General features: G+C 42.0%; 1 long non-coding RNA gene and 1 other non-coding gene across 2 annotated transcripts; both read right to left on the bottom strand.

Moving 5' to 3' along the window:
* Positions 1-141: 141 nt before the first annotated feature.
* Positions 142-11,509, bottom strand: LOC121029267 (uncharacterized). Its single transcript, XR_005789656.1, has 2 exons — positions 10,286-11,509; positions 142-686 (listed from the first exon to the last, which is right to left on the bottom strand). It is a non-coding gene; the product is annotated as an uncharacterized LOC121029267 (long non-coding RNA).
* Positions 7,825-7,955, bottom strand: LOC121030137 (small Cajal body-specific RNA 20). Its single transcript, XR_005790080.1, has one exon.
* Positions 11,510-17,517: the final 6,008 nt, after the last annotated feature.

Raw genomic sequence — 17,517 nt, 5'->3', positions numbered from 1 at the left:
CAGGCGCCCCAAGAAAATGACAAATTTATAAAAGAAAAAGACTTTACAAAGCAGAGAGTTAATTTTACAGAGTGGTAAAGTATCAGAGAAATCTCATATAAAGAAGATAAAAATTTCAAGAAGAAATAAAAATAGTAATAATTAGGAGTAAAATAATTAATATTTTTGCATTCTGATTACATATCTGGAACCATCAAATTATTATCAGACTTCCAAAAATATCAAAGGAATGAAAGGGTAAAATATATCATTACTTAATAACAATCAGTGAATTCCTATATGATACAAAAAATCAACACGAAATTATGAAGAAAATTATCCATTCACAGAAGTCACTACAAATAAAAAATGCTCAAGGATCAATTTCAAAGATATTTCCATTGATCCCAGGAAAGTGATTATGATGTCTCCATTTTGGTTTTCTTCCTCTTATCCCTGAACCCCACACAGGTTGGGACTTTCTGGGGCATGTCAGTTCTAGCCTCTGTCCCAGACACCGGGATGTCCCTGCTGGTGTTTTCTGGTCGGCTGAGCCCCATTGAGCCATTTATTTCACTTCTGCCTCCTCTCCCTCCACCAGATAGGGAAATAAGACCTGGATTCAGAGCTCCGCTCTGCCCTGCCCTGCCCTGCGCTGCCTCATTTTCTCCTTGCTGTCTGGATCACAGTGGCCACTGCAGATACACCTGGAGTAGATAAGGAAAAGAAAAACCGTGTCCTTATCCCTGAGTTATGAGGATTAAACGAAGCAATGCACTCACATAACGGGTTATAGGAGTCGCGGTTGGTTCACCATGCCCGGGGCCGTCTTCCTGGGCTTCCTCACTGAATGATCCCATCCTTTCTACAGACCCCAGCAAGCACTCCGGGGTCAGTAACACGCAGGTCTGCACTTTCAGCCTCCACCTCTCTTAGAAATGGGAGAAGCTGGTCCCATGCAGGGCATAATGGGAAGGGAGCAGCGTGAGAGGAACAGGCAGTGGGAACTGAGAGGGGGCAGGGGCCTGGGGGCTAACAAGATGCCGGAGACCCTTGTAAGGAGCCAGGGAGAGAGGAGGTTCCACCTTGGTGTGTCCGAGATCTTCTGAGAGCTCAGTATGTGCCTCAGGAGGTAATACTCCATATTTGAGGCAAGAAGGAACACTTAGACCCTATCTTGACCTTCAGGATAATTTCATATGAAACAGAAAACCCATAATCATTTTGGATTGTAAAAGGAGGTCTATGTTTAAAAAAGAGAACTGCGTCTATTGGTTTCAGCATTTTAACACGCGTGAATTACTAGGACAGGAGGCCTAGGCGATCTGATGATTACAGACTTATTTAAAGGATAAATCTGTATCTTTGATAGGTTGTTGCATTAAAGAGGCTAAGCCTTGTTTGGTCAAGGACTATTTATCACGGTATGCAAAGAAAAGGGCTTAAGTTTATTACATTATATTTCTAATTTAAAATTCTGATTTTAATTTGATTTCTGAATGGTAATGGTAAAATATGCTTTTGGCAATCATGTTGAATCAGTGCTGCATGAGTATAGGTTGTATAACACAAAATTCACTGTGGGCTCACCCTTGAATAACTAAGGATGGTCTCAGATCTACAGGGATGAAGGTAGAAAACATAAATATGGGACAGTGCAAAGATAGAGTGTGAATTCAGAGGTGGTCCATGTCCAATTTGTCGCCTTTCCCAATAGTTAGGATATCCCCTTTCCATGTTTTCCTTCTTGCCTTATGTATACACAATAATGAACTTCTTCATTAACTCCTACTGCTTACCAATATCCTCAAAAAAAGCAATGGCAGAGATGATTTGGTGCGCATATTCTTAAGAGAAAACAGACAATAACACTGGCTTTTTATTACCTATGGAACTATAAAAAGGGAACTTGGATAGGGCCCCCCTGAGAGAAAGTGTGCATGGAATTAAAGAGAACAACTGTAGAAACTAGTTTCATCCTCTTGGGAAGCTGAGGTCTGTCCAAGAACCAGCCTCTGGGACTGAGGAAACTTAGAAAAATACTTGTTCCAGGGCATACAGGTCTTTGGGTCAGATCAGGAATCCTATGGAGGTAAGAAGAAAAGTTATCTCAGGTTGCTGATCTCTCTTCCTCTAAGTATCAGGAAAGAAAAATTTGGCGACAGATAGGGTCTTAGCCTGATGAAAAATAAGATTTTTCTGGGCTTCCTTCATCAATGGAACAAAGTCACACTCATTTTCCACACTCACTGAAGGGATGAAATTGAAGACCCTTTTCCCAGTAGGTACCTCAGAGTCACAATGCAATGAAAGGACTTTCTGCAACCCACTTCCTACAAAGCAGGAGTATTACCTGGTTTTCAAGATCCTCATTACATTAAAATAAAAGGAGAAAATCAAATGACCTTCCTGGTCATTAAGATGCTCACTGAAGTTGAGAGCAATGCATGAACAAAGTGAGAATTTCAGCAAAGAAAAAATGGTAAGTACCAAATACAAATCATAGAGCTAAAGAATACAATAACTGAAGTGAAAAATTCAATAGTGGTTTTCAATAGGAGACTAGATCAAGTAGAATAAAGGATCAATGAACTTGAAAATAGGTCAGTGGAAATCATCTAGTCAGAGGAGTCAAAAGAAAAAGTAATGAAAAGAGTGAAGATAGCTTAAGGGACTTTAGACGTCATCAAATGTACCAATACACACATTATGGAAATCCCAGAGGAATAAGATGGAGGAAGAGGAGGAGGGGAGAGGAGGAGGAGAGAGGAGGAGGAGGAGAAGGAAGAGGAGGAGGAGGAGGAGAAGACAAAGATGAAGATGAAGACAGAAGAAGAAGAAGAAGAAGAAGAAGAAGAAGAAGAAGAAGAGGAAAGGGAGAAAGGGAGAGAGAGAGAGAGGGAGAGAAAGAGAGAGGCAGAAAGTTTATTCAAAGAAATAATTGCTGAAAATTTCAATCTGGGGAAGGAAATAGGCATTCAGATCCAAGAAGCCTAAAGAATATTAAAGATGAACCCAAAGAAACCCACACTGAGGCCCATTATAATTAAATTATCCAAGTCAAATACAAAGAGAGAATTTGGAAAGCAGCAGGAAAAAAGTGACTTCAATGAAATTATCAGTAGGTTTTTCAGAAGAAACATTGCAGGCCAAAAAGAGTGGGATGAGATATTTAAAGTGCTGAAAGAAAACAAACCCTGCCAACCAAGAATGCCAAATCCAGAAAAACTGTCCTTCAAAAACTTAGGGAAGATAAAGACTTTCTCAGATAAACAAATGCTGAAGGAGTTCATCACTAGATCTGCCTTATAAAAAATGTTAGAAGGAGGTGAAATGAAAGGATGCTAACAGCAAAATGATAACTTAATAAAGTATGAAACACATTGGTAAAGGTGTAACATTGGTAAATATGTAACAGTGGTGAGCAAATCACTTTTAATTCTAGTATAAAAGTTAAGAGACAAAAGCATTGTACATAACTATAACTAAAATCATATAACTACAATCAAAAGCATTGTACATAACTATAACTAAAATGGATATAAAACATAAATAGATGTAAATTGTGACATCAATAACATCTAATGTGGAGGTAAGGGGAGAGGTAAAAGTGTAGAGTACTTGTATGCAAGTGAAGATGAGTTGTCACCTTAAAACAGCTTAAAACAGAGTGTTATAACTAGAAGATATTTTGTATAAGCCCATTGTAACTACAAAGAGAATACCTACAGAAGCCACACAAAAGAGAAAAGAATTAAAACCAATCAATAGTATATTAAAAAAATGAACACAAAAGACAAAGAAAAAGAGGAACAAAGAACTATAAGATGAAGAGAAAACAGTTAACAAAATGGCAATATTTAAATCCTTCCTGGGGTGCCTGGGTGGCTCAGTCAGTTAAGCATCGGACTCTTAGTTTTGGTTCACGTCATGATCTCACAGTTAGTGGGTTTGAGCCCTGCACTTGGTATTCTCTCTCTTACCCTCTCTCTCTGCTGCAGTTGGTATTCTCTCTCTTGCACTCCCCCACATGTGCTGTCTCTCTCTCAAAAAAAAAAAAAAAAAAAAATCCTTCCCAATCAAAAGTTACTGTAAATGCAAATCACTTAAGTCCCCAATGAAAAGACAGACATAAAAAATCCAAGATCCAACTATATACTGTCTATAAAAAACTTACTCTAGATTTAAAGACACACATAAGCTGAAATGAAGGAATGAAAAGAAGATATTCTGTGCAAATAATAACCAAAAGAAAATAAGGATGGCCATAAATATATCAGACAAAATAGACTTTAAGTTAAAAACTGTCTTTAGAGACAAAGAAGGTCATTACATTAAGATAAAAGGGCCAGGGGGCGCCTGGGTGGCTCAATCGGTTAAGCGTCCGACTTCAGCTCAGGTCACGATCTCGCGGTCCGTGAGTTCGAGCCCCACGTCGGGCTCTGGGCTGATGGCTCAGAGCCTGGAGCCTGCTTCCGATCCTGTGTCTCCCTCTCTCTCTGCCCCTGCCCCATTCATGCTCTGTCTCTCTCTGTCCCAAAAATAAATAAACATTAAAAAAAAATTAAAAAAAAAAAAAGATAAAAGGGCCAGTTCAATAGGAAGATATGTGAATATAAATGCACCCAACATCAGAGCACCTAAGTATATATAACAAATACTGACAGATCTGAAAGGAGAAATTGATGGCAATACAATAATAGTAGGAGACTTCAATACATTTTCAATGGGTGGAACTTCCAGACAGAAAATCAATAAATAAACAGTGGAGTTAAACAACACTATAGAATAAATGGACTTAAAACATACACACAGTATTTTCCACCCAACAGCATAAGAATATATATTCTTCTCAAGCATACACAAAACATTCTCCAGGATAAACCACATATTAGGTCAAAAAATAAGTTTTAACAGATTTAAGAAGATCAAAATCATATCAAGTATCTTTTGCAATCATGATGGAATGAAATTAGAACTCAGTAACAGTGAGAAAATGGGAACATTCACAAATATGTGGAAATTAAAGACCATATTCTTCAACAGTTGGCCAAAGGGAATTTAAAAAAAATATCTTGAGAAAAGGAAAATAAAAACACAACATACTAAAACTTATGGGATGCAGCAAAAGTAGTACTAAGAAGGAAATTTTTAGTGAAAAAAAGAAAAAGAAAAAAGAAAAAAAGGAGAAGATCTCAAGTAAACAACCTAAGTTTACACCTCAAGGAACTAGAAAAAAACAAACTAAACTCCAAGTTAGCAGAAAAAAAGAAAGAAAGATTAGAGCAGAAACAAACCAAATAGAGAACAGAAGAATAGATGGTATCAACAAAACTGAGAGTTGGTTTTCTGAAAAGATTAAAAAAACTGATAAGCTCTTAGTAGACTAAGAAAGAAGAGAAAAGACAAATAAATAAAATCAGAAGTGAAAGAGGAAACATTAAATGGATGCCATAGAAATAAACAAGATCACAGGGAACTTTATGAACAATTATATGCCCAAAAAATCGGGTAGGCTGGAAGAAATGGAAAAGCTCCTAGATAATAACAAGATAGAATCCAGAAGAAATAAAGCCTGAAAAGACCAATAACAAATTAGAAAACTGAAGGAATAATTAAAAACCTCCCAACAAAGAAAAGCCTGGGACCAGATGGCTTCACGGGTGAATTTTATCAAACACTCAAAGAAGAATTAGTACCAGTCCTTCTAACGCTCTTCCAAAAAATAGAGGAGGGAACATTTCCAAACCACTTATGAGCCCAGCATCACCCTGATACCAAATTCAGATGAAGACAATGCAAGAAAAGAAAACCACAGACCAGTATCCCTAATGAACACAGATGTTAAAATTCTCAATAGAATATTAGTAAACCAATTCAACAGCACATTAAAAGGATTATGCACCATAAGCAAGTGGGATTTATCTGTGGGATGAAAAGATGGTTCAATATTGGCAAATCAATCAATGTGACACACCATATTAACAGAATGAAAGAGGGGTGCCTGGGTGGCTCAGTTGGTTAAGCGTCCGACTTTGGCTCAGGTCATGATCTCACAGTCCGTGTTGGGCTCTGTGCTGACAGCTCAGAGCCTGGAGCCTGCTTCAGATTCTGTGTCTTCCTCTCTCTCTGCCCCTCCCTCATGCACACTCTTTCTGTCTCTCTCTCTCAAAGATAAACATTAAAAAAAGAATGAAAGATAAACACAATTATCGCATGATAGATGAATAGACACAGAAAATGCATTTGACAACATCCATTTGGGATAAACGCTATCAACAAAATAAAGGTAGAGGAACTTACCTCAACACAAAAAAGGCCATATATTAAAAGCCCACAACCTACCCCATAATCAATGAGGAACCCCTGAAATCTTTTAAGATCTGGTATAAGGAAACAATGCCCACTCTTGCCACTTCTCTTCAACATAGTACTGGAAATCCTAGCCAGAGCAATTAGACAAGAAAAAGAAATGAAAGGCATCCAAAACAGAAAGGAAGAACTGAATTTATCTTTGTTTGTAGATGACATGATTATATATGTAGAAAACTCCAAGGATTAAACAACAACAAAACTGTTAGAACTAATAAACAAATCTAGTAAAGTTCCAGGACACAAAATCAACATATGAAAATCAGTGGTGTTTGTATATACTAACAAGAACTATCTGAAAAGAAAATTAAGGAAACAATCACATGGCAACAAAAGAAAACTAAAATACCTAGGAATAAACTTAACCAAAAAGATGAAAAATTTGTACACCAAAAATTATAAAACATTGGTGAAGGAAATCCAAATAGACACAAATAAATGAAAAGACCTCAGTACTCATGGACTGGAAGGATATTGTTAAAATGTCCACACTGCTCAAGGTGATTTACAGATTCAATGCAATTCCTGTCAAAATCCCAATGGAATTCTTTATAGAAATAAAAAAAAAAATAATCTTAATCACAGGAAACACAGAAGACCCGAAAGAGCCAAAACAAATCTGAGCAAGAACAAATCTGGAGGCATCACATTTCCTAATTTTTTTTTCCACAGAAAGTGGCTTATTGCTTTTAGAACACAGTAAGATGTTTTCAGAACTTTCGTTAGTGAAGAAAAACTGTTAGAGCTTGAAAACTTTTCTAAAACATTATTTTGTCAGTTGATGAAGTAGGCACTTCAACACACAAAACTTCCCACTTGCAACTGTGTGGAGCCCGAGCTGTCCGATTAGATAGAGGTAACTGCTTACAAGTGGGGCTCGTGCTTATGGCTGGTGTACTGAGTGCCAGGTCTGACCTCCTTGCCCTGACGCTTGTGTTGCTCCTTATTCTCCAGCACTCACTCAGGGCTCTTCCTCACCACCCCGCTTCTCACAATCCTGTACAGGACCCTATGGCAGGAGACACAGCTCTGAGTGGGTGGATGGAGTGGCCTGGCTGGCACCCACGCTAATCCACATAGGGAAAAATGGTGATCCTCTCTGAGTTAGGTGGCCTCAGATGCTGCTTCTACAACAGAAGTCCTCACTTGTGGGCACCCTCTCCTCTCCCAGTAATATCCCCTGGGGCCAAAGCGGTTGTTTAGTAGGAGAGCAGGAGGTGAGAGGCCCCACTCCCTCACAGGGATCTTTGTTGTAGATCACTACCTGTTTAGGTGTTTGTTAGGTGTTGCCTATGGAGCAGACAAGGGGCCAAGCTACTTTTGGGGCAACACAGGCCAGGTTCAGCCCATGAGAACCTAGCACTATCTGAGGAGAGCTGTAGGCCCCATGACCAGTGTTGCCACTTCAGACCCTAGTCTGGCTATGGGGTTGGCATGCCTGGTATAGACCAAGTGAGGGCTCCCAGCAACCACAGATGTCTGAGGCAGGAAAACAAGGCTGCCAGCTTGTGGCAGTCCTGACAATGATCTTCAAGGGCTGATCTTGCCCTCCAGACCTGGCCGAGGAGAAAAGGGGCCCCCCGCAGCCCCGTGGGAGAGAGGCCCTAATGTCAAAATATATTACAAAGTAATCAAAAACAGTATGGTACTGGTATAAAAACCGACATATAGGCAAATGGAACAGAATAGAGGGCCCAGAAATAAATCAGTGCATCTATGGTCAATTGGTCTTCAAGAGGAGTTTCAAAAACATGCAATGGTGAAAGGAGAGTCTCTTCAATAGATATTGTAGGGAAAATTGGGTACGTATATGCAGAAAAATGAAACTGGGCCCTTGTCTCACACCATATATGCAAATCAGCTCAAAATGTATTAGAGACTTAAACATAGGCTTGAAACCATAAAATCCCAGAAGAAAACATCGGGGGAAAGCTCCTTCACAACGAGAAGAGATATCTCACACCTGTTAGAAGGGCCATTATCAAAAGGCAAAAGATACGTGTTGCCGAGGATGTGGACAAAAGGCAGTTCTTGTACACTGGTAGTGGAAGTGGAAATTGATACAGCCATTATGGAAAACAGTACGGAGTGTCCTCAAAAAATTAAAAATAGAACTACCATATGATCTAATAACCTCACTTCTGAGCATATATCTATTGAATGTACGTAGGAATACATATATTGTATATATATATTATTATGCATAATACACATGCTAAATTAGCTATATGGCTAACACTATGCTAAGTGAAATAAGGCAGACACCGAAAGACAAATACTACATGTGGGATCTAAGTGAAATTCATGGAGGCAGAGAGAAGAATGGTGGTAATTAGGGGCTAAGGGGAGGTGGAAACGGGGAGATATTGGTCAAAGGGTATACATTTTCAGTTATCCAAGATGAATAGGTTCTGGAGATCTTATGTACAGCATGGTGACTGCAGTTAACAATACCGTATTGCATACTTGAAATTTGTTGAGGGTAGATCTCAAGTTCTCAACACACACACACACACACACACACACACACGTGCGTGCGCATACACAGAAAGACAATGGCTACCACCTGAGGTGATGAATATGTTAATTAGCTTGATTGTAGCGATCATTTCACAATGCATACATACATCAAAACATCAAGTTGAACACCTTAAATATATATAATTCCTATTTGTCAATTATACCTCAATAAAACTGAAAAAAAAAAATCTTCAGGGTCTGCCATCACTTAATTGGCTACATGGGAGTCAGTAGAGAGCTAATTAAAAATACAGATTTCCAGACCTCACCACCCACTGAATCTGCGTCTCTGGGCAGAGAGTCTGGGGAATCTGTGCTTTAGGGAAGATTTCTAGGAGATTCTGGTGAGCAGGGCTCGGGGCCCTTTGAAGATAAACCCAAACTCCTTAGGCTGGCATCCAGCACTCTCTGCTATCTGGCAGCTGATCATTGCTAGAGAAAATGATGCCATTCAGCAGATCTGCAACCCTACAAAGTCTGTACGAGGCCCTCAATAATTTACCATTCCTATTACTTGTCTTTGGGCATTTCTCCCACCTAATTAACTCGGCAACTTGCCTTTTTAAAAATTTATTGATTTCCTTTTTGGGAGCGTGCAAGCTGGGGAGGGGCAGGGAGAGGGAGACAGAGGATCTGAAGTGGGCTCTGCGCTGACAGGCTACAGGCTGCCAGCAGTGAGCCTGATGTGGGGTTTGAACTCACGAACCGCAAGGTCATGACCCGAGCCGAAGTCGGAGGCTCAACCTACTGAGCCATCCAGGTGCTCCAGCAACTTGAGTTTTATTTATTTATTTATTTTATTATTATTATTATTATTATTTAAACATTTATTCATTTCTGAAAGGCAGAGAGAGACAGAGCGCGAATGGGGGAGGGGCAGAGACAGAGGGAGACACAGAAACAGAAGCAGGCTCCAGGCTCTGAGCTGTCAGCACAGAGCCTGACGCGGGGCTCAAAGTCATGAGCCGAGATCATGACCCGAGCCAAAGTCGGCCGCTTAACCAACTGAGCCACCCAGGCACCCCAACAACTTGAGTTTTAAAAGATGTCACTCTTTTGGGGCACCTGAGTGGCTCAGTTGGTTAAGTGTCCGACTTCAGCTCTGGTCATGATGTTACCGTCAATGAGTTCAAGCCCCGCATTGGGCTCTGTGCTGACAGCACAGAGCCTGGGGCCTGCTTCAGATTCCGTGTTTCCCTCTCTCTCGCTCTGCCCCTCGCCCAGGGGGCTCTGTCTCTCAAAAGTTAAAAAAAAAAAAAAACAAAACAAAAAACTAAAACTAAAAAAAAAGATGTCACTGTCTTAATTCCCACCCGATTTGTCCACCATCTCATTCTTAGCAGATGACCTTGTCTTCCACTTTCCCAAGAAGAAACAAAAGCTGGGGACACCCACAACCAGTCCCTTCTCTCACCCTTCATCCTTTGCTTTGTCTCTGTGACAAGAGTCCTGGTTTTTGTTCACAGCTCACTCCTCCACTCCTCAATGCTATTCTCTCTGGTCTCTTCCTCTGCACAAGCTGCCAGAAAGAAGCTCAGCTCTCTTCTCTGTATACTGATTCCTTAAAGAACAGCACCATTGAGCCCCAACGCTACTCTATGCCCAGCGATGGGAAATCAAAGACAACTAAAATGCCATCTCAGCCCCCATAGATCTTAGGCTCCACACTCACCCGCCTTACTTCTCAGCTCCTGCTCCCGGTGCTGTAGCCAGCCTGCTCTCCCCAAGTCTCCCTGATTTCCCAACCCACATTTCAACCTGTCTTCACTTCATCTTCCCAAGTCATTGTTCCCATTGGTTTAGTCACCCTCTCGACCTCAGCTTCTGGCACACTTCTCTGTCCGACTCTCCTAATACCTGCTCTTCATTTTCTGGTTTCCTTCCCAGGCTTTTGTCTGTTAGCCAACATCACAACTGTCTAGGTTTCTGAGGGTCAGTCCTTTGCTCTCCTCTCCCAGGATCCGCTCTCCTCGATGATCTCACGAAAGCCAGAGCCTTCTTATCGGCTCCGGACCCTATTTTATAGTAACTGTTTACCTGCGTCCCTCAAGCGTCTCACACCCAAAGGTCTTTCCCCACCAGCGTTTCTTCCTACTGCGCCTGGAGGCGGTGCTGCGCTTGGAGGCCGGGTCAGCACCTGCCAGTCCCACAGGCCACGCCTGCACCCCCTGCCTCCTCTGTTCCTCTCGCCCCCACGGCCAGCCAGGTGCAGGTCTGCGAGGCCCGAGGCCCTCGCTTTCTCTTGTCTCCTGCCCAGCCCCTCCTGGCCCTGCCCTCGCGTTCCAGACCTGGCTCCCTGTCCCTCAACCGCAGCCCCAAGCCCCCTTCCCGCCACCGGCAACAGCCCGAGGGAGCCCGTACGCTCCTGCACACACGGTCTGCACGCCCCGCCCCTCGGCCCGCGTCCGCGCGGGGACCCGCTTCGCCCCGTTCCGGGCCTCTCAGCAGCACCAGCTCTGTCACCGGCGTGTCCTTCCCCGGTTCCCCGCGGAAGCGCGCCCTCTCCTCCCGGCTACGACCTGCCCGTCCAGACGCCGCGCCCCAGGAGACGGCCGGCGCCCTCGGCGTCCCCGCGACAGGAAGTGCGCTGCGAGCAGCAGAGGCGCAGAGCTGCGGGCGCCCGGCCCCCACTCCCCGAAAACCCGATGACCCCCCGGGGCGGACCAGGGCGGTCAGGACCGCCGTTCTCCGTCCTCCCGCCTCCCCCCACCCCTGACTCCCAGCTCCCGCCCGACCTCAAACCTGCGCCACCTCCCGCCGGCGGAGAGCGCTGACCCGGCGCCCCCGGGGTCCTAGTGCCGACCAGATTGCGCTGCTTTGTATTCCTTGAGCTTCCGCAGCGTCTGTCTTGCATTTATTGAGAGATGGCCTGTGGAAATCAAAGCCGAACGGAGGCCAGCCTTGAAAATTATAAACTGACAAACCAGTTTGATCATACAAAGCTTAATTTAGCTTATTTTGCAAGGCTAACTTGACCTGGATCATTTCTGGCTTGTGCTTTCGGAAATAATAAGCAAAACTTGAACTGTGTCCCAAGGTTGATATGAGGGAACCCCTGAAAATTCTCATATTGTAGCCAATTTGTGAAGAATAAACAGTCACTGCTTTCTCACGGCAGAAGCTGCTTTATAACCATATACCCCCGAGACTCTTCACATGCTCTGGTCTGAGAGCTCCTGGTCTGCAAACTGTATTTTTGGTGTGTGCACAATACATTTTTACTAATTACTTTAGTGATTCATTGGTTTTTATCTTGGCTATTTCGAACTTTTGACAGCATGTTATATTAATGTGCACGGTTCTAGCTATCCTTCTCAAAGTCTCACCTCAGGGCTGGATTTTTAAAAACTATCTTTTAAAATAATGAGTTAGGTGACCTTAGCCACCTTTCTAGGCCTTGGTGTTCTCACGTATAAAAAGGAGAGGACTTAACTCAATGATGTCTGAAGTTCTTTCTACCTTTAAACAATAGGGCCTTCACAGGGAACAGAAGAAAGTCAAGTAAATAAACACGCATACATATACATAAATATATGAAATGTGGCTCAATGCTAAAGGAGATTCAGTGATCTTTAGAGAGCAATGGTCATACTAAGGAGAAAGCAATCGATTCTGCTGGCAGCTGGAGGAGGAAGGGGGAGGTGATATTTCCTGTCGGGTCCAGGGAGAAGCAGAATCCCACTAGTGGGAAAAGGCCTCAGAAGGAGGCATAGCAGGACAGAAAGAGTTGGAGAAATGGAGAATGATGCTGTTCTGACTGCCTTCCTGCTGTGCTGGTGCACAGTCTTGGCTCACATGTCACCTCCTCCGGGAAGCCTTGCCTATTTCTTACTCTTTTCCACAGTGAGCTTCTCTCTCTTCTGTGCCAGTATTATATCTTAAATATACCTCTGTTTTTTGTGTGTGTGTTGCATGCTGGAAATGCAGAAGTAAATTTCGCAAAGCTTTCTTAAAGCCTGGTGTAAGAAAGGCCTCTTAGCTTGCAAGTTAACATATCTTTTCACTTTTCTTTAAAAAATTTTTTTTTAATGTTTATTTATTTTTGAGGGGTGGGGGAGGAACAGAGAGAGGGAGACATAGAATCTGAAGCAGACTCCAGGCTCTGAGCTGTTAGCACAAAGCCTGATGCAGGGCTTGAACTCAACAAACTGTGAGATCATGACCTGAGCTAAAGTCAGCTGCTTAACTGACTGAGCCACCCAGGCGCCCCAACATATCTTTTCACTTTTCAAGTGCTGCTGTAGAGAGACTTGACTTCAAAAGTGTGGAATGTACCTTGATCCATGAAAATAATCACAACCTCCGGGTAGCATTTAACCTAAATACCAGCAGAATATTTTAAAAAATGTAACGCATTGATTTAAAATATCTTTTAGAGACAATAGAAGGCAAACTGGAAAAGTCACAAATTTGTGGAAGTTAACTAAAACACGCAAACAATTAGTGGATCAAAGAAGAAATCACAAGGGAAATTAGGAGATACTTAGATGAACAAAAACTAATACACAACATACAGTGCAACATATGTAAGAACAGCAGTAAGGGGGAAATTTATATCTGTAAACACTTACATTAAAAAGGGAGACTTCAGGGGCCCCTGGGTGGCTCAGTCGGTTGAGCGTCCGACTTTGGCTCAGGTCATGATCTCGTGGTCTGTGAGTTCAAGCCCCGCGTCGGGCTCTGTGCTGACAGCTCAGAGCCTGGAGCCTGTTTCGGATTCTGTGTCTCCCTCTCACTCTCTGCCCCTCCCCTGCTCATGCTCTGTCTCTGTCTCAAAAATAAATAAAACATTAAAAAAAATTAAAAAAAAAAAGGGAGACTTCAAACCAATCACCTACTTCACAACCTTAGGAACTAGCAAGAGAAGAACAAACAACCCAAAGCTGGCAGATGGAAGGAAACAATAAAGATTAAGTCAGAGATAAAGAAAATAGAGAATAGACAAATATACTGAAAATAAATAAAACCAAACATTGTGTCTTCAAAAAGATTAAGAAACCATTACTACTGATTCCACAGAAACAAAAAAGATTAAAAGAGAATGTCATGAACAATTGGATGACTAAAAATTAGATAACCTGGATGGAATGGACAAACACCTAGGAACACAAAACCTAGCTAAAGCGAATCAACAAGAAATAGAAAATCTGAGTAGAACTATAGTAAGGTTAAGTCAGTAGAAAGAACCTTTGGACAAAGGAAAGCTGCTCTTCACTGGTGAATTCCACTTAATTGTAAAGAACTAATATGAATCTTCCTCAAGGAATTGAAAAGGAGCAGGGTGCTTGGGTGGCTCAGTTGGCTGAGCGTCTGACTTCGGCTCAGGTCATGATCTTGCAGTTTGTGAGTTCCAGCCCAGCATCGGGCTCTGTGCTGACAGCTTGGAGCCTACTTCAGATTCTGTGTCTCCCTCTCTATCTGCCCTCCCCCACTCACACTCTGTCTCTGTCTCTGTCTCTCTCTCTCAAAAATAAATAAACATTAAAAAAAAAAAAAAGAACTCGGGGCGCCTGGGTGGCTCAGTCGGCTAAGCGTCCGACTTCGGCTCAGGTCATGATCTCACGGTTTGTGAGTTTGAGCCCCGCGTCGTCGGGCTCTGTGCTGACCGCTCAGAGCCTGGAGCCTGCTTCGGATCCTGTCTCCTTCTCTCTCTGCCCCTCCCCACTTGTGCTCTGTCTCTCAAAAATAAATAAATGTAAAAATAAGTTAAAAAAAAAAAGAACTGAAAAAGAATTGAAAAGGAGGGAACACATCCTTATTCAATGAAGCTATTATTGTCCTGATACCAAAGCCAGACAAAGGCACTACAAGAAAAGAAAACTAAAGACCAATATCCCTTATGAATATCAATGCAAAAATCCTCATCAAAATACTAGCAAACTGAACCAGCAGTATATGAAAAGAATTACACTCCAATTAGGAATTATTCTTGGTATGCAACCATGGTTCAACATATAAAAGTTAATCAATGTTATATACGACATTAACAGAATGGAGGAAAAAACCCAAATGATCATTTCAATTGATGCAAAAAAGCATTTGACAAAATTTTGACACTCTTTTATGGTGAAAACACTCAACAAACTCGAAGTACAAGGAAATGACCCCAACATAATAAAAGCCATGAGTCCCACACCTAACAGCATAATCAATGGTGAAAGAAATCTATATCTATATCTATATTTAATTTTTTTCACATATGAGTTTTAATTTTATATTTTGAACTATCTACAGATACAAAAGAAGAGTGATTTGGGCTTAAAATTTTCAATTTCTTCCCAGGGCATAAGAGGTTGGGGTTCTGGGATTTAGAGAAGTCAGAGAATGGGAGGGATAAGTTCTTGGCGAAGCAAGCAGCTTCCAGAAGCATGACAGAAGTTCAGAGCCTGAAAACATGGCCAGCAAGAGACCAGCTATGGTAGGGAGCAGCCTCAAAATGACTGGTACAGTGTGCCCGGAGCAGGAGGTTGGAGCAAGAGGCACCGAGGACCTGGCATGTTGGAAGCACACACTTGTGTCACTTCTCTGTCCAGGAAACTCTGGGGAGAGAACTAGAGCACTTGAAATCCTGAAATTGTCTGGGTCAGAACTACTTAATTAATTACTAAGAAAGGATCACTCCAGAAAGTTGAAGACCATATGAACATTCATGTTGCACGTTAATATAATGGCTTTGATTTTTCTCGCTTTCCACATCATAATTAGTTGACTTCTTGATAAATTGAAATAGCTGGGATGACAGGAACCGTAATTGTGGTCGCAGAGCGTAGCATGGTGCCTGAAGCAAAACAGACCAAAGGTAGTTAAATACATATATACATACATAAAATAGATCTAAGGTCCAAAATTGAAACAGTGAAAAGTAAGATCGCCCTCTGGTGGAATCTCTGGGTGGTCACAGGAAAGGACCCCCAGCCCCTGGCAAGGAAGCTGCTGAAATGGAAGAATCTAAGAAAATAATTGAATGGCTAACTGGTAGCCAACCATGAGTAACCAGAGCAGCACTGTCCGGTAAAAATATAATGAGTTATGTATTCAATATCATATTTTCTAGGAGCCACTTTAAAAAGGTAATAAGAAAGAATGAAATTAATAATATATTGTAGGGACACCGGGTGGCTCAGTCCGCTGACTGAGCAGCTCAGAGCGGCTGACTTCGGCTCAGGTCATGATCTCCCGGTTTGTGAGTTCAAGCCCCGCATTGGGCTCTCTGCTGTGAGCGCAGAGCCCTCTTCGGATCCTCTGTCCCCTTCTCTCTGCCCCTCCCCGACTTGCGCTCTCTCAAAAATAAACATGAAATATACACATATATATACAACATATTTAAAATATTGCCAATTAAACATTAATATAAAAACTAATAATGAGATTATATTACTTATATATAATTAAATTTTCTTTAATGTTTATTTATGAGAGAAAGAGAGAGAGAGAGAGCATGCGCGCGCGATTGGGGGAAGGGCAGAGAGAGAGAGACGGAGACACAGAATCTGAAGCAGGCTCCAGGCTCTGAGCTGCCAGCACAGAGCCCAGTGCAGGGCTCTAACTCATGGACTGTGAGACCATGACCTGAGCCAAAGTCGGATGCTTAACCTACTGTGTCACCCAGATTCTCCGTTATATATAATTTTAAATATATAATACATACATTTTTTTTACAAAGTCTTTGAAATTCAGTGGTTTTCTTTTTTTTTAATTTTATTAATTTTTGACAGAGAGAGAGACAGAGCATGAGTGGGGGAGGGGCAGAGAGAGGGAGACACAGAATCCGAAGTAGGCTCCAGGCTCTGAGCTGTCAGCACAGAGCCCGATGCAGGGCTCCAGACCACAGACCGCGAGATCATGACCTGAGCCGAAGTCGGACGCTCAATGGACTGAGCCACCCAGGCGCCCCTTGTGGTTTTCTATTTATAGTATATCTCAGGACTAGCCATATTGCAAGTGCTCAATGACCACACATGGTGGTGTTGACTATATAGGACAGCACTAATCCTAAGGGAAGGGGCCATGTCCTGCTTTCCTCTGTCCAGGACGCAGTAGGTGTTCCATAAATATGTGTTCAATGAATAATATCTCCTAACACCTACCTCAACCTATACTCCAGAGAACATGATGGACACAACTATGTTTACTTCAAAGTCAATGTGTTAGATGATTTAGAGTAACTGAATTTATGTCATATTCAAAGAGCAGACACTTTACTCAGATGTTAACCCTGTCTTTTATTTTCAGAATTTGTTTCCAGTACTAGAATGTGTCTCTCTCTCTCTCTCTAGGACCACTGGTATTCACCTCATTGATTTTTATTTGTTGTCATCTATTTGTTCATTTGACAAGCATTTATTTAATACCGTGTTAGCATCTGCAGGAAGAGAGGGGGTTATATAACAAAGAGTCAATGAACCACGACCCTTTGACATTTCTGTATGAGGGGATGTAATTCATACATAAATATTATAGGAAAATAATGGAGAGACCTGCTTCCTGCCAGGATAAATTTGCATGTGTTCTTGGCTTCCAACTCTTAAAAACCAACCCTGGAGACACTGTGGAGGGAAACCAGTGGGAATCCCTAATGGCACTGTCTATTGTTTTAGGGTGGGTTGCTTGTTGTGACAAGATTCATTAGAAGCGACCTGTTTTTGC

The sequence above is a fragment of the Herpailurus yagouaroundi genome, unplaced genomic scaffold, assembly GCF_014898765.1.
Source record: "Herpailurus yagouaroundi ecotype Mexico unplaced genomic scaffold, PumYag 139, whole genome shotgun sequence".
Classification (NCBI taxonomy): domain Eukaryota; kingdom Metazoa; phylum Chordata; class Mammalia; order Carnivora; family Felidae; genus Herpailurus; species Herpailurus yagouaroundi.
Note: the sequence above shows the minus strand (reverse complement) of the source record. Positions and strands in the feature narration are given on the sequence as shown.